At 35.7% G+C, this 16489-nt stretch overlaps 1 protein-coding gene across 7 annotated transcripts in view; it reads right to left on the bottom strand.

Moving 5' to 3' along the window:
- PIBF1 (progesterone immunomodulatory binding factor 1) overlaps nt 1–16489 on the bottom strand; it is a 341226-nt gene that overhangs the window by 74328 nt on the left and 250409 nt on the right. The window lies entirely within an intron of this gene.

Here is a 16489-nt window from a genome sequence, read left to right as displayed (position 1 = left end):
ACAGATTTTTGAATGTTGATCTTGTAGCCTGCTACTTTGCTGTCCTCATTTATTAGCTCTAGTAATTTTGTTGTGGATTTATCTGGGTTTTCTATGTATAGTATCATATCGTCTGCAAACAGTGATAGTTTTACTTCTTCTTTTCCAATTTTGATGCCTTGTATTTCTTTTTCTTGTCTAATTGCTTTGGCTAGAACTTCCAACACAATGTTGAATAATAGTGGTGATAGTGGACATCTTTGTCTTGTTCCTGATCTTAGGGGGAAATTTTTCAATTTTTCCCCATTGAGGATGATATTAGCTGTGGGTTTTTCATATATTCCCTCTATCATTTTAAGGAAGTTCCCTTGTATTCCTATCTTTTGAAGTGCTTTCAACAGGAAAGGATGTTGAATCTTGTCAAATGCCTTCTCTGCATCAATTGAGATGATCATGTGATTTTTCTGCTTTGATTTGTTGATATGGTGTTTTACATGAATTGATTTTCTTATGTTGGACCATCCTTGCATACCTCGGATGAATCCTACTTGGTCATGATGTATAATTCTTTTAATGTGTTGTTGGATACGATTTGCTAGAATTTTATTGAGGATTTTTGCATCTATATTCATTAGAGAGATTGGTCTGTAGTTTTCTTTTTTTGTAATATCTTTGCCTGGTTTTGGTATGAGGGTGATATGGGCTTCATAGAATGAATTAGGTAGTTTTCCCTCCACTTCGATTGTTTTGAAGAGTTTGAGGAGAGTTGGTACTAATTCTTTCTGGAATGTTTGATAGAATTCACATGTGAAGCCGTCTGGTCCTGGACTTTTCTTTTTAGGGAGCTTTTGAATGACTAATTCAATCTCTTTACTAGTGATTGGTTTGTTGAGGTCATCTATTTCTTCTTGAGTCAAAGTTGGTTGTTCATGTCTTTCCAGGAACCCGTCCATTTCATCTAAATTGTTGTATTTATTAGCATAAAGTTGTTCATAGTATCCTGCGATTACCTCCTTTATTTCTGTGAGGTCAGTGGTTATGTCTCCTCTTTCATTTCTGATCCTGTTTATTTGCGTCCTCTCTCTTCTTCTTTTTGTCAATCTTGCTAAGGGCCCATCAATCTTATTGATTTTCTCATAGAACCAACTTCTGGTCTTATTGATTTTCTCTATTGTTTTCATGTTTTCAATTTCATTTATTTCTGATCTAATCTTTGTTATTTCTTTCCTTTTGCTTGCTTTGGGATTAGTTTGCTGTTCTTTCTCCAGTTCTTTCAAGTGGACAGTCAATTCCTGCATTTTTGCCTTTTCTTCTTTTCTGATATAGGCATTTAGGGCAATAAATTTCCCTCTTAGCACTGCCTTTGTTGCATCCCATAAGTTTTGATATGTTGTGTTTTCATTTTCATTCGCCTCGAGGTATTTACTAATTTCTCTTGCAATTTCTTCTTTGACCCACTTGTTGTTTAAGAGTGTGTTGTTGAGCCTCCATGTATTTGTGAGTTTTCTGGCACTCCACCTATTATTGATTTCCAAGTTCATTCCTTTATGATCCAAGAAAGTGTTGTGTATGATTTCAATCTTTTAAAATTTGTTAAGACTTGCTTTGTGAACCAGTATATGGTCTATCTTTGAGAATGATCCATGAGCACTTGAAAAAAGGTGTATCCTGCTGTTGTGGGATGTAATGTCCTATAAATGTCTGTTAAGTCTAGCTCATTTATAGTAATATTCAGATTCTCTATTTCTTTATTGATCCTCTGTCTAGATGTTCTGTCCATTGATGAGAGTGGTGAATTGAAGTCTCCAACTATTATGGTATATGTGTCTATCTCCCTTTTCAGTGTTTGCAGTGTATTCCTCACGTATTTTGGGGCATTCTGGTTCGGTGCGTAAATATTTATGATTGTTATGTCTTCTTGTTTAATTGTTCCTTTTATTAGTAGATAGTGTCCTTCTTTGTCTCTTTTAACTGTTTTACATTTGAAGTCTAACTTGTTGGATATTAGTATAGCCACTCCTGCTCTTTTCTTGTTGTTATTTGCATGAAATATCTTTTCCCAACCTTTCACTTTCAACCTATGTTTATCTTTGGGTCTAAGATGTGTTTACTGTAGACAGCATATAGAAGGATCCTATTTTTTAATCCATTCTGCCAGTCTATGTCTTTTGATTGGGGAATTCAGTCCATTAACATTTAGAGTTATTACTGTTTGGATAATATTTTCCTCTACCATTTTGCTTTTTGTATTATCTATATCATATCTGACTTTCCTTCTTTCTACACTCTTCTCCATGCCTCTCTCTTCTGTCTTTTTGTATCTGACTGTAGTGCTTCCTTTAGTATTTCTTGCAGAGCTGGTCTCTTGGTCACAAATTCTCTCAGTGACTTTTTGTCTGAGAATGTTTTAATTTCTCCCTCATTTTTGAAGGACAATTTTGCTGGATATAGGAGTCTTGGTTGGCAGTTTTTCTCTTTTAGTAACTTAAATATATCATCCCACTGTCTTCTAGCTTCCATGGTTTCTGCTGAGAAATCTACACATAGTCTTGGGTTTCCCTTGTATGTGATGGATTGCTTCTCTCTCGCTGCTTTCAAGATCCTCTCTTTCTCTTTGACCTCTGACATTCTAACTAGTAAGTGTCTTGGGTCTTGGGGAATGCGTATTTGGGTCTAATCTCTTTGGGGTGCGCTGCACTTCTTGGATCTGTAATTTTAGGTCTTTCATAAGAGTTGGGAAATTTTCAGTGATAATTTCTTCCATTAGTTTTTCTCCTCCTTTTTCCTTCCCTTCTCCTTCTGGGACACCCACAACACGTATATTTGTGCGGTTCACATTGTCCTTGAGTTCCCTGATACCCTGTTCAAATTTTTCCATTCTTTTCTGGATAGCTTCTGTTTCTTTTTGGAATTCAGATGTTCCATCCTCCAAATCACTAATTCTATCTTCTGTCTCTTTAAATCTATCATTGTAGGTATCCATTGTTTTTTCCATCTTTTCTACTTTATCCTTCACTTCCATAAGCTCTGTGATTTGTTTTTTCAGTTTTTCTATTTCTTCTTTTTGAGCAGCCCATGTCTTCTTCATGTCCTCCCTCAATTTATCGATTTCGTTTTTGAAGAGGTTTTCCATTTCTGTTCGTATATTCAGCATTAGTTGTTTCAGCTCCTGTATCTCATTTGAACTATTGGTTTGTTCCTTTGACTGGGCCATATTTTCAATTTTCTGAGTGTGATCCGTTATCTTCTGCTGGCGTCTGGGCATTTAGTCAGATTTCCCTGGGTGTTGGACCCAACAGGTTGAAAGATTTTTCTGTGAAATCTCTGGGTTCTGTTTTTCTTATCCTGCCCAGTAGGTGGCGCTCGTGGCACACGTTTGTCTATGGGTTCCACCGTGAAAGTTGCTGTGGGTCCTTTAACTTTGGAAAACTCTCGCCATAGGGGAGGTTCGGCAGCCGAAGCGTCTTGGAAGAGTGCCAGCCGGCCCCGGGGGTCCAAACGCGGGGAGGGTCGACCGCTGCCGCAGCACGGGAGAGCACCTGACCGAATTTCCTAGTCGGCCTGGGGCGCCAAGCATGGCGGGAGGGCGCCAGCTGTTGCAGCCCGGGAGAGTGCACTGTTCCCAGCCGGACCAGGGAGTCACGTGTTTGGAAGGGACCCCCCCGGTCACCGTTCTCCACAGTCTGGGGATTTCTGACCCAACTCTCTCAGTCTGTCCGGGGGGCCTCGCGTGGTGGGGGCGCCAGCCGCCGCGGCCCAAGGGGACCGCCTGCCCAATTCTGCCAGCTGGCCTGGGAAGGAGGAAGGGAGGGACTCCGGCTGCTTGCCGTCCCGCCCGGGAAAGCCCGCACCCCTCGGTGATCTCACTGGAGCCTGTTCTCCCAGACAGTCAGCCGTTCCAGGATGGGGTACGCTGTCCTTTGATCCCCTGTCGTGGCTCCGGGAGCTGCTCTGTATTGTCTCCACTCCCCCAGTAGCTGTTCTGGAGGAGGAAAGGTGAGGGTGGCAAGGCTGTCGAGGCCAGTGGCGGAGGAGCCGGTGAAGGCGGAAGAGGGCACGGTGGTGGTTGGAGAGCCGCCGGAGCAGGAGGGGGAAGAGGGGAGAGGAGGGCGGGCGGGCCGGCTGCTGCGGGGCGTGGGCGCTGCGTGCCGGGCCGGTGGTTCAGCTTCCTTTTGACAAGAGAAGAGTGCTTGCATCCCAGAAGACATTAGTTTGAAGAATTCACTCTTTTTGTAAGCTTCCATATATCAAAATACATTATGATATGTAAATGAGTTTTCTGAGATGACTGCCTGTATTTGTATCGTCATTTTACCTGGTCTATCTAATCAGTCCTATGAATGATACATTCATTTAGGATACCCTGAATGTGATTATCTAAAGCAGAATAGCTGCCTCATGACTTATGAAATACATGTTATTTAAGGAGGGGAAAAAAGTTAAATTTTGAATTGAGTGTATAGGTTCTCTTTCCTTATAGTTTCTTTTTTACACACCAGTCAATAAACTTAACTTAAATTGTAAATGTTTGTAAAGGGTTAATTGTCCGGTGTCAAACAAGTATTAAATAATTCTATCCACGTAAGGAGGAGATAGAAGCTGAACACACTAATTCATATGCCTGTCAATCAGTCAAGACTGAATGAGAGTCTGATGTTGAGTTGGTAATTCTAATATATAATAAAAATTATCTTCCTGGAGGTAATACAATAAATAATTCTATTAACTGGAAGATCACAGAACATGCCCATCATATTTTTCAGTACAGGTTTTACTGTGGGCAAAAAGGCAAAAATTATATTGTATGGCAATTGGTTTAGTTTCTAACGAACACACTCTGCAGATGAATCTATGCAATATATAATTTGTCCAGATTAGTTTTCATTTGGGTAAGAAAGTTCTGAAATATCCCCCAAAACAGTTTACTCACCCACTGAAAATCCTCCAAAAATAGAACTTTGGGAAACTGTTGTGTGTGGTGGTGGAAAAGAAAAGCTCCCTCAGTTTTTTTGAGGGAATAATTTTAAAAAATATTTAAATGGCGAAGTTTATTTCGTGCAGTTAAGAATTAAACTTGTAAATCTTAACATTGCTGTTACATCTGAAATAAATTTACATGATGTTCCTGCTAGTAAACAAAAAACAAAAAACGAAACCTCCTGTTCCAGTTTGCAAGCTGCTGGAATGTGATATACCAGAAGCAGAACAGCTTTTAAAAAGGGGAATTTATTAAGTTGTAAGTTTACAGTTCTAAGGCTGTGAAAATGATCCAATTAAAGCAAGTCTATAGAAATAATCCAAGGTATCCAGGGAAAGACACCTTGGTTCAAGGAGGCCAATGAGATTAAGGGTTTCTCTCTCAATTGGAAAGGTACTTGGCAAACATGGAGACATCTGCTAACTTCCTCTCTAGGCTTCTTGTTTCATGAAGCACCCCTGGAGGCATTTTACTTTTTCATCTACAAAGGTTTCAGGCTGCATGGGCTCTCATGGATCTCGTGGGTCTACTGCTTCTTCCAAAACATTTCCTCTTTTAAAGGATTCCAGTAAACAAATAAAGACCTACCTGGAATAGGTGGAATCATATCTCCCTCTAATCAAAAGTTAATACCCACAAATGGGTGTGTCACATCTCTGTAGCTATACTCTAATCAAGTTCCCAGCCTACAGTGCTGAATATGGATTAAGAGAAATGGCTGCCTCCATGGCCTTTCTAGGGCACATAATCCTTTCAAGCCAGTATACCTCCCAACAAAAAAAAAGCCCAGGATCAGATGACTTCACTGAAGATTTTTATCAAACATTCCAGGCAGAATTAACACTAATCCTGCTCAAATTATTCCAAAAAATTGAAGAAGGGGGTTCATTCCCTAATTGATTCCATGAGATCAACATCATCCATTTACTAAGGCCAGGTAAAGACACCACAAGAAAATAAAATTACAGGCTAATATTTCTTTAAAAAAATTGATCATTATTACTACTATTTTTTGACTTTTTAAAATCTTGTTTTTTGTGTGTGAAAAGGAACATATATACAAAAAAAGCAATAAATTTTGAAACATTGCTATAGTTACTTGTAGATCAGATTTCAGAATTTGGTATGGGCTTCAATTCCACAATTTTTTTTTTTTTTTTTTTTTAGAGAGAGGGAGGAAGGGAAGGAAAGACAGAGAAGGAAGGAAGGAAGGGAAACATTTTTAAACATTTTCTTGTTTTATTATATTTTGTTTGTTTGTTTGTTTTTTTACATGGGCTGGGGCCGGGAATCGAACCGGGGTCCTCCGGCACGGCAGGCAAGCACTCTTGCCCGCTGAGCCACCGCGGCCCGCCCTCCACAATTTTAGGTTGTAACTTCTAGCTGCTCTACAATACTGAAGACTAAAAGAAATATCAATATAATGATTCAGCAATCATATATTTGTTAAGCCCTACCTTCTCTATATAACTCCACCATCATCTTGATCTTTCTCCCACTCTTTAGGGGTATTTGGGCTCTGGCCATTCTAACTTCTTCATGTTGGAAGGGGCTGTCTATAATATGGGATAGGAGCATGGAACTAGCTGATGTTCTGGAGAGGCTAGCCCCTCTAGGTTTCAGGATTTATCTGATCCGGGGACCCATCTGGAGGTTGTAGGTTTCTGCAAAGTTACCCTAGTGCATGGAACCTTTTTAGAAATCTTATATATTGCCCTAGGTGCTCTTTAGGATTGACAGGAATGGCTTTGGTTGGGGTTTAGCAAGTTATGGTAGGTAGCAATGTCTAATTGAAGCTTGCATAAGAGTGACCTCCAGAGTAGCCTCTCAACTCCATTTGAACTCTCTTAGCCACCGATAACTTATTTGTTACACTTCTTTTCCCCCTTCTAGTCAGGTAGCATTGTTGACAGACCAATATCTCTTATGGATGAAGATGTAAAAATTCTCCACAAAATACTAGCAAACAAAATCCAATAACATAAAAATTATACACCATGAACAAGTGGAATTTACTTCATATATGCAAGGGTGGTTCAATACAAGAAAATCAATTAATGTAAAATACCACATTGATAGCATGATAGAAAAAGCTCCTATGATCATATTAATAGACTCAGAAAAGGCATCTGACAAAATTCAGCACCTTTTCTTGAGAAAAACACTCAGAAAGTTAGGAATAGAAGGCAACTTCCTAAGCATGGTAAAGGACATATATGAAAAACCCACAGCTAACATTATACTCAATCGTGAATTATTAAAAGTATTCCCATTGAGATCAGGAATAAGACAAGAATGTCCACTGTCACTAATGGTATAAAACATTATACTTGAATTTCTGGCCAGAGCAATTAAGTAATAAAAATAAAAATAAAAGGGACCTAAATGGGAAAGGAGGAAGTACAATGCTTCCTACTGGCAGATGACATGATCATATACATAGAGTATCCTGAAAAATCCACAACAAAGCTATCAGAGCTAATAAGTGAATTAATCAAAGTGGCAAGGTACTGAATCAATACACAAAAATCAGTGGTGCTTCTATATGCTAGTAGTGAATATACAAAGTGGAATTCCAGAAAAAAAAATCAACTAAAAAAAAACATCAAATATCAAAGAATACACTTAACCAAGGATGTAAAAGACTTGTACACAGAAAACTAGAAAATGATATTGGGAAAAGTGGATCTCCAAATGCAAAAGACTGAAGGTGAACCTATCCCTCACACCATTTACAAACACCAACTCAAAATGGATCAAAGACCTAAATATAAGAATCTAAACAATAAAACTCATAGAAGAAAACATGCAAGAAAATCCTCAGGACCCTGGGTTAGGCAATGGTTTCTTAAACTTTATCTGAAAAGCATGAGCAACAAAAGAAATATTTTAAAATGAAAAACTTTTGTGCATTCATGGGCTTTATCATGAAAGTAAAAAGACAACCTTCAGAATGAGAGAATATATTTAGAAACCACATATCCAATAAGGTTTATTATCCAGAACATATATAGAAATCCTAAAGTGAACCACAAAAAAGACAATTAATCAATTAAAACATGGGCAAAATATTTAAATACACATTTGTTAAAAGAAGATATTTGTCTTCAATAAGCACTGAAAAGATGCTCAACATCAATAGCCATTAGAGAAATGCAAATCAAAACCACAAAAAGATCTATCTAACACCCACTAGAATGGCTACTATAAAATAATGGAAAGCAAGCATTGGAGAAGATGTGGAGAAATAGAAATATCTGATTATTATTGGTGACAATGTAAAATTGTGCAGCTGCTATGAAAAGCCATTTGGCAGTTCCTCAGAAAGTTAAGTATAGAACTATCATATGACCCAGAATTCCCACTTCTTGATATATATATCCCAAAGAACTAAAAACAGGACCTTGAGCAGATATTTGCATATGGATGTTCATAGTGGCATTATTTACAGTTGCTAAAAGATGGACACTATCAAAGTGTCCATTAATCAATGAATGGAAAAACAAAGTGTGGTATATCCATACAATGGAGTATTATTTAGCATAAAAAGGAATGTAACTTTTTTTTAAGAGAAGCTGCTTATGAAAAAAAATCATACATAAGATTCAGAGATAGGAACATCTTGCTTTAGTATGGTACATTTGTTGTAATTCATGAAAGAACATTTTTATAATTGTACTATTAATTATAGCCAATCACTTAACATAGGATTTACTTCTATACAGTCCTATGTTGTATCTTCTCATTTTTATTCTAATAACATAATATGACCTAAAATCTCTCCTTTTAACCACACTCAGATATATATTTCAGTTCTATTAATTACATTCAAAATGTTGTGCTATCATCACAACCATCCATTACCAAAATTTTTCCATCAGCCCAAACAGAAAATCTGTACCATACCAATTAAGCATTAAGTTCCTATTCCCTAAATCCACCCTGGCCCTTTGTAACATATATTCCAGTTTCTGATTCCATGAATTTTCATATTCTAATTATTTTATATAAGTGAAATCATATAATATTTGTCCTTTTGTTTTTGACTTATTTTACTCAGCATATCTCCAAAGTTCATCCATGTTATAGCATGTATCAAAACTTCACCTTCATCAATGATTTTCCATGGTATATTCCGTGGGTATGTATATACATATACATATAAATATATATCCATATTTATATATACATACACTAAGAATGCATGTATTTGTGGGTATCTATGTATATATATATGCATACATTTTCTTGGGCAATGAAACTTTGGATAACAAAGCATATCACTAGAATGTAAATTGTTTATAGATTTTCTTTAAAAATAGTTTTTTTTAAAATAGATTTTTATCACATTTCATAATCTTTATAAACCTACTTAAGTTTGACAGATGGGCAAGGACTCATGATCTGTCTAATGAATCATATTTACTTTACCCTTATTATGAATTAGATTTGTTGGTCAGCAAATCTATGCCTTTAAAAAAAATCTATATATGTTTTTAAAAAATTACAAAGTAATTTTTTGGGGTAAATTCATATAATAAAAAATGTATGTCTTGCTATTTCTTTTTCTAAATCGATGCAAATGTACTAAGAAATGATGATCATACATCTATGTGATGATATTAAGAATTACTGATTGCATATGTAGAATGGAATGATTTCCAGTAATAAATAAATAAAAAAAAAGACCGTAAAAAAAAATGTATAAAGGCTTTATTCCAAGCCTAAGATATAACCACTGTTTGATGACGAAGAGAGACAAACAAAGATGGCCCTGGCGCCTCATTTCCCTTCCCATATGTGCTAGTTTGAAGCTGTGATGTACTCCATAAAAGGCCATATTCTCTTGCTCCATCCCTGTGGACATGAAACATATCTGTTGTTGGGTAGGACCTTTTTGATTGGGTTGTTTCCACAGAGAAGTGACCCAGCCCATCCAAGGTGAGTTTTAATCCTTTACCCAAGTTCTTTGGGAGAGGATAAAAGAGAGTAAAAGCCCAGAGAAGCTAAAAGAGAAGGAAAATGTCCCAGAAGGAAGAAGGACCCAAAGAAACTGAGAGCTATTTTGAAACCACTATCCAGGATAAGAAGGACCAGCAGATGTCGCCATATGCATTCCCATGTGACAGAGGAAACCTGGATGCCAACAGCCTTTCCATACAGAAGGTACTTTCATCTTGATGCCTTAATTTGGACATTTTCATGGGCTTGGAATTGTAAATCTATAACCTAATAAAACCCCTTTGAAAAAGCCAACTCATTCTTGGTATATTCCATTTCGGCAGCTTTAGCAAACTAGAATACCTAAGAATAGCTGATTCTAGCTACTGAGTTCTAGAGGCTCTGTCTTCCATTGTTACATAGTCACCCAGATGTTTACTGAAAAATCATGCAGAAAATACAGAGTTCCCACATACTTGCCCCAATTACCAACATTTTGTTTTAGTGTGGTACTTTGTTACAACTGATGAAAGGTTATTATTATCATTGTATGATTAACTATATTTCATACTTTATATTAGGGTTCACTGTTTGTGTTTACAGTCCTATTTTGTTTGTTTTTAAATTTTTTATTCTAGTAACGTATATACAACCCAGAATTCCCCCCTTTAACCTCATTCGGATAAACATCCAACTTCTAACTAACTTGGCGGCTTCTTAAAAATTAGGTGGGTATGCATGCAAATGCAAAAAACAAGCCAGTTAATTTTTTCCACTTCTATAAAGGACAAATCATATGAAACAATTTCTGAAGACACAAGCAATGAAGGAAAGTGATCCCTGAGACACAGGAAACAATGTGAAACTTATGATTGCTTTGGTACAAGAAGGGGGAATCAAGATAGAATCTGGCAAATTCCTTGAGTTGAAGAGCTATAGCTAGAAGTAGAAATGAAGGTACTAGAGTTCATATGGCAGAGTACTAAAGAAAGCTGCAGAGAAAGAAAACTCCAAAGATTTGCAGATAGTCCCTTTTGAGTATTCATATGGGCACTGAATAGTGCATGTGTGTAAAGAAACTACTAGAGACAGAACCACCCCAAAAGTTAGAGGAACAATCTCTAGTACTTATAGTGGGTTAAGTATAGTGTCTAGTCACAATAGCCAAAGCAGAAAATTTCATAATTCACAGGAAATGGGGTAGAATACTTAAAAAGGTTTTGTTTCAGTAGTGGAGGAAAAGCTATCTGTAAGATGAACAAATCTCTGCCTATAAAACCTTAAAAGCAATCCCTGAAAGGATCAACCTGTTTCCAACTAACTTAACCTGTTCTAGCACAAATCTAAGAAAAACTTCTGGGAATACAAAAATAGGTAAAATTCACAATGTTTGATATCCAATCAAACATTAATAGGCATGCAAAAAAAAAGCAAGAAAATATGATCCATAATGAGATAAATCAATGGAAACTAACCAAGAAGAGATACAATAATAGAATCAGTAGACAAAGACATTAAACATTTATTGTAACAGTATTTCATATGTTCAAGAAAATACAGGAAAGATTGAAAATGTTAAGTAGAGACCAGGAAGATTAAAAAAAGACCCTCACTGAACTTTTAGAGATGAAAAATATAATAACCTAAGATGAAAAATACACTGGATAGGATTAACAGCAAAGCATAATCAGAAAAGACAAAGTAAGAGAACTTGAAGACATAGCATGAGAAATTATGGAAAAATGAGAGAAGAAACACTAAAAAAAAAAAGATCATTTGTTCTGCTGCAGGGCAAATTCAAGCACCCTTATATATGACTAACTGTACTCCTGAAGAGAATAGAAAGGTCAGGTTAGAAAGAAATGATTTAAATAAATAATGGCTCAAAATCTGATAAACTAAAAAGAAGTTTAGTGAACCCCAAGTAGAGAAAACATGACTATAACAATAGCAAGATACATCATAATCAAACTGCATCAAAAAAAGAATAATCTTAGTCAGAGAAATAAGACACATTACTTATAGAGGAACAAAGATAAGGTACCAGTCTATTTTCAGCAGAAACAATGCAAATTAGAAGAGTTGAACTCATCTTTCAAGTACTGAAAAAGGAGAAAAAAAAAAGTAAACCTCCAATTTTTTTCCACCCAGGGAAAGTATCTTTTAAAAACAAAGCCAAAACAAAAATAAAAACCAAAACACCAAACCAAAACCAAAAAAGGTGAAGCACAAGCAACAAAAGAAAAAAACAGACACATTGTACTTTATCAAAGTAAAAACTTTCATGCATCAAAGGACACAAGCAAAGAAGTGAAAAGACAACCTGCAGGACAGGAGAAAATATCTACAAATCATATATCTGATAAGGTTCTCATATCCAGAATATGACTCTTACAACTCAACAACAAGAAAACAAAGAGTTGAACTGCAAAGGGGGCCCTGAATAGCCAAAACAAGTTGGAAAAGGAAGAACAAAGTTGGAGGGCTCACTTTCCCATTTGTAAAATGTACTGCACAAAGCTACAGTAATCAAAACAGCATGGTGCTTGCATAAGATAGAATAAGAAATCAATGGACTAGAATTGAAGAGTCAGAATGGACTCACCTATATTTGGTCAATTGGTTTTTGACAGGGATATCAAGTACATGCAACGGAGAGAGAATAGTGTGGAAAACTGATTATCCACATGCAAAAGAATGACACTAAACCTCATACTATATACAAAAATTAACTCAAAGTGGATCAAGGATTTAAATACAAGACCTAAAACCATAAAAGTCTCATAACACTGGGCAAATCTTCATGATCTGGGATTCGGCAATGGATTCTCAGATATGACACCCAAAGCACAAACAATGAAAGAAATAATAAATATATTGGACTTCATAAAAATGAAAGACTTTTGTGTATTCTAGGACACTATCAAAAAAGTGAAAAATCAACTGACAAAATGGGAGAAATAGTCACAAACCACATATTTGATAAAGGCTTATATCCAGAATATATAAAGATCATCTACAACTCAAACACAAAAAGACAAACAACACAATTTATAAATGAACAAAGAACTTGAACAGACATTTCTTCAAAAAAAGAGATAAAGATAGCCAATAAGCATATGGTAAAATGCTCTATTTTATTAGTCATTAGGAAAATGCAAATAAAAATCATGAGATACTATTCACACGCACTAGGATGGTTAATTAAAAAAATGGAAAATAACACATGTTGGCAAGGATGTGAATAAATTGGAACTCTCGTTAATTGCTGGTGGCAATGTAAAATGGTGCAGTGCTGTGGAAAACAGTTTGTAGTTGCTCAAAAGTTAAGCATACAATTACCAGATGACCAAGCAATTCCATTCCTGGGTGTATACCCAGAAGAACTGAAAACAGGTGTTCAAAGAAAACTTGCACACAAATGTCATAGCTGCAGTACTCACAATACCCAAAAGATAGAAACAACTTAAATGCCCATTAACTGATGAATGGATAAATAAAATGATATAACCATACAATGGAATATTATCCAGCTATAAAGAGGAGTTAAGTACATGCTACAACATGGATAAACCTTGCAAACATTATGCTAAGTGACAAAAACTCAACACAAAAGGCTACATGATGTATGATTCTGTTTATATGAAATATCTAGAATAGACAAATTCAAAGAGAATTAAGCAGATGATTGGTTGCAAGAGGAGAATGGGATGGAATGCTTAATGGTCATGAGGTTTCCTTTTGGGATGACGTAAATGTTCTGGAACAGTGGGGATGGTTATTTGACATTGAGAATGTCTAAAAGCCACTGAATTGTAAACTTTAAAATGGTGAATTTTATGTTATGTAAATTACACCTGAATAAAAATAAAGTGTGATCCCATAAATGCCTACTTCCAGTTAATTTGGACTTAGTAAAATTTTAATCTCAACTTTTGTTAAGAATAGTAAGAAATGTGAAAAACAAAATAAAACAAAACAGACGAAATAACTATTTTGCAATATAGAGAAGCTGAAAGAACACTTGACAGCAGACCTGCATTACAAGAAATGTTAAAGGAAGTCTGTCAACCATAAGGACTATGATATCAGATGGAAATGTTGATCAACAAAAAGGAATAAAGACTACCAGGCATGGTAACTATTTGGCTAAATATAATATCTTTTCCTCATAGTATTAAATCTCTTCTAAAGATTATTGACTGTTTAAAGTAAAAATAATAGCATTGTAGTGTGGGTTTGATAATAAATATAAGTAAAATGTATGATAAGAGCACAAAGGCCATTTGTCCCAAATGGAAATATACTGTTATAAGGTTCTTATACTATACTTGACGTTAGTATAATGTCACTTGAAGCTAGATGGTGACAAGGTAAAGATGTATAATATAAACATAAGGTAACCAAAGTAATAACAAAATGAAGTTATAGCCAATAATGAGTGTTCTAGTTTGCTAGCTGCTGGAATGCAGTATACCAGGAATAAAATGGCTTTTTAAAAGGAGAATTTAATAAGTTGCTAGTTTACAGTTCTAAGGTCGAGAAAATGTCCCAATTAAAACAAGTCTATAGAAATGCCCCATTAAAAGCATCCAGAGAAAGATACCTTGGTTCAAGAAGGCCCATGAAGTTCAGGGTTTCTCTTTCAAGTGAGAAGGCACATGGCGAATATAGTCAGGGCTTCTCTCTCAGCTGGAAGGGCACATGGTGAACACGGCATCATCTGCTAGCTTTCTCTCCTGGCTTCCGGTTCATGAAGCTCCCCGGGAGGCCTTTTCCTTCTTTATCTCCAAAGGTCGCTGGCTTGTGGACTCTCCGCTTCGTGGTACTGCAGCATTCTCTGCTCTCTCTGAATCTCTTTCATTTTCCAAAATGTTTCCTCTTTTATAGGACTCCAGAAACTTATCAAGACCCACCCAAATGGGTGGAGACACGCCTCTACCTAATCCAGTTTAATAACCACTCTTGATTAAATCACATCTCCAGGGAGATGATCTAATTACAGTTTCAAATATACAATACTGAATAGGGATGAGAAGAACAGCTGCCTTTACAAAATGGAATTAGGATTAAAACATGGCTTTTCTAGGGTACACACATCATTTCAAACCAGCATAATGAGGTAAAGTGGAGTGAAGAAAAATATTCAGTTAATAAAAAAAAAAATCGGAAAAACGGTAACAAAAAAATATGGTACAAATAAAAAAAAACCACAAAAAACAAATCGCATGATGACAGATTTAAGCACAACCATGCTAATAAATACATTACATGTAAACTGTCCAAAAACCCTAGTTAAAAGTCATGTCTTGTCAGCCTGCATAAAAAAAAAAGACAACTATGTATGTTGTCTATACTAAACACACTTAAATTATAAGAAACAAATAGGTTAAAAGTAAAAGGATAGAAAAAAGATATCATACTAACACTAATCAAAAGATGTGAGACTTGTACACTGAAAACTAAAAAAACAAAACAAAATGAAACAGTAAGATAAATTAAAGAAGATCTAAATAAATAGAGAAATTGTGTTCATGGGTCAGAATAGTCAATGTTGCTAAGATGTCAATTCACCCCATTTCATTTATAGATTCAATACAATCCCAGTCAATATCCCAGCCAGTTTTTTTTTTGTAGAATCATATAAAAATTCAAAGGATTTAGAACACTAAAAAAAGAAGCTTTGAAAAAGAATACAGTTGGATAACCAATACTAACTGATTTCAACAAGTCATAAACATACAGTAATCAAGATGATGTGATATGGACATGAAGATATACAACTTGAGCATTAGAATAGAATAGAGTACAAAAATAGACCCACACATATATGAATAATTGATTTTCAACAAAGATCTTTTTGACATTAATCAAACATTTTTGTAATTCTTGCTTTTCTACTGAGCACCCCTTTTTTGTTTAACTTTTTTTTTATTGAATAATATAACATATACAAAGCAAAGAAAGAAAAAAGCAATAGTTTTCAAAGCATTTTTCAACAAGTAGTTACAGGACAGATCCCAGAGTCTGATGAAGGAAAACCATCATCTAAGGATTTTTCCTTCTACCTGCTTCAGAATATAGGAGGCTAGAATGAATAAACATTTTTTTTTTATCATCACAATTGACTTTTGTGTGTGTGTGTGAAAAATAACATATATACAAAAAGGCAATAAATTTCAACACACAGCACAACAATTAGTTGTAGAGCAGATTTCAGAGTTTGGATGGGTTACAGCTCCACAATTTTAGATTTTTACTTCTAGCTGCTCTAAGATACTGGAGACTAAAAGAGGTATCAATTTAATGAACAATCATATTTGTTTGTTAGATCCTACCTTCTCTGTATAACTCCACCATCACTTTGATCTTTCTGTCTCACTCTTTAGGGGTATTTAGACAATGGTCATTCTAACTTTTTCATATTGGAAAGGGCTGTCAATAATATGGGATTGGGAGATGGAACTAGCTGATGCTCTGGAGAGGCTGGCCCCTCTGCATTTCAGGACTTATCTGGTCCAGGGACCCATTTGGAGGTTGTAGGTTTCTGGAAGGTTACCCTAGTGCATAGAACCTTTGTAGAATCTTATA

This window comes from Tamandua tetradactyla, chromosome 4 (genome assembly GCF_023851605.1).
Source record: "Tamandua tetradactyla isolate mTamTet1 chromosome 4, mTamTet1.pri, whole genome shotgun sequence".
NCBI lineage: Eukaryota > Metazoa > Chordata > Mammalia > Pilosa > Myrmecophagidae > Tamandua > Tamandua tetradactyla.
Note: the sequence above shows the minus strand (reverse complement) of the source record. Positions and strands in the feature narration are given on the sequence as shown.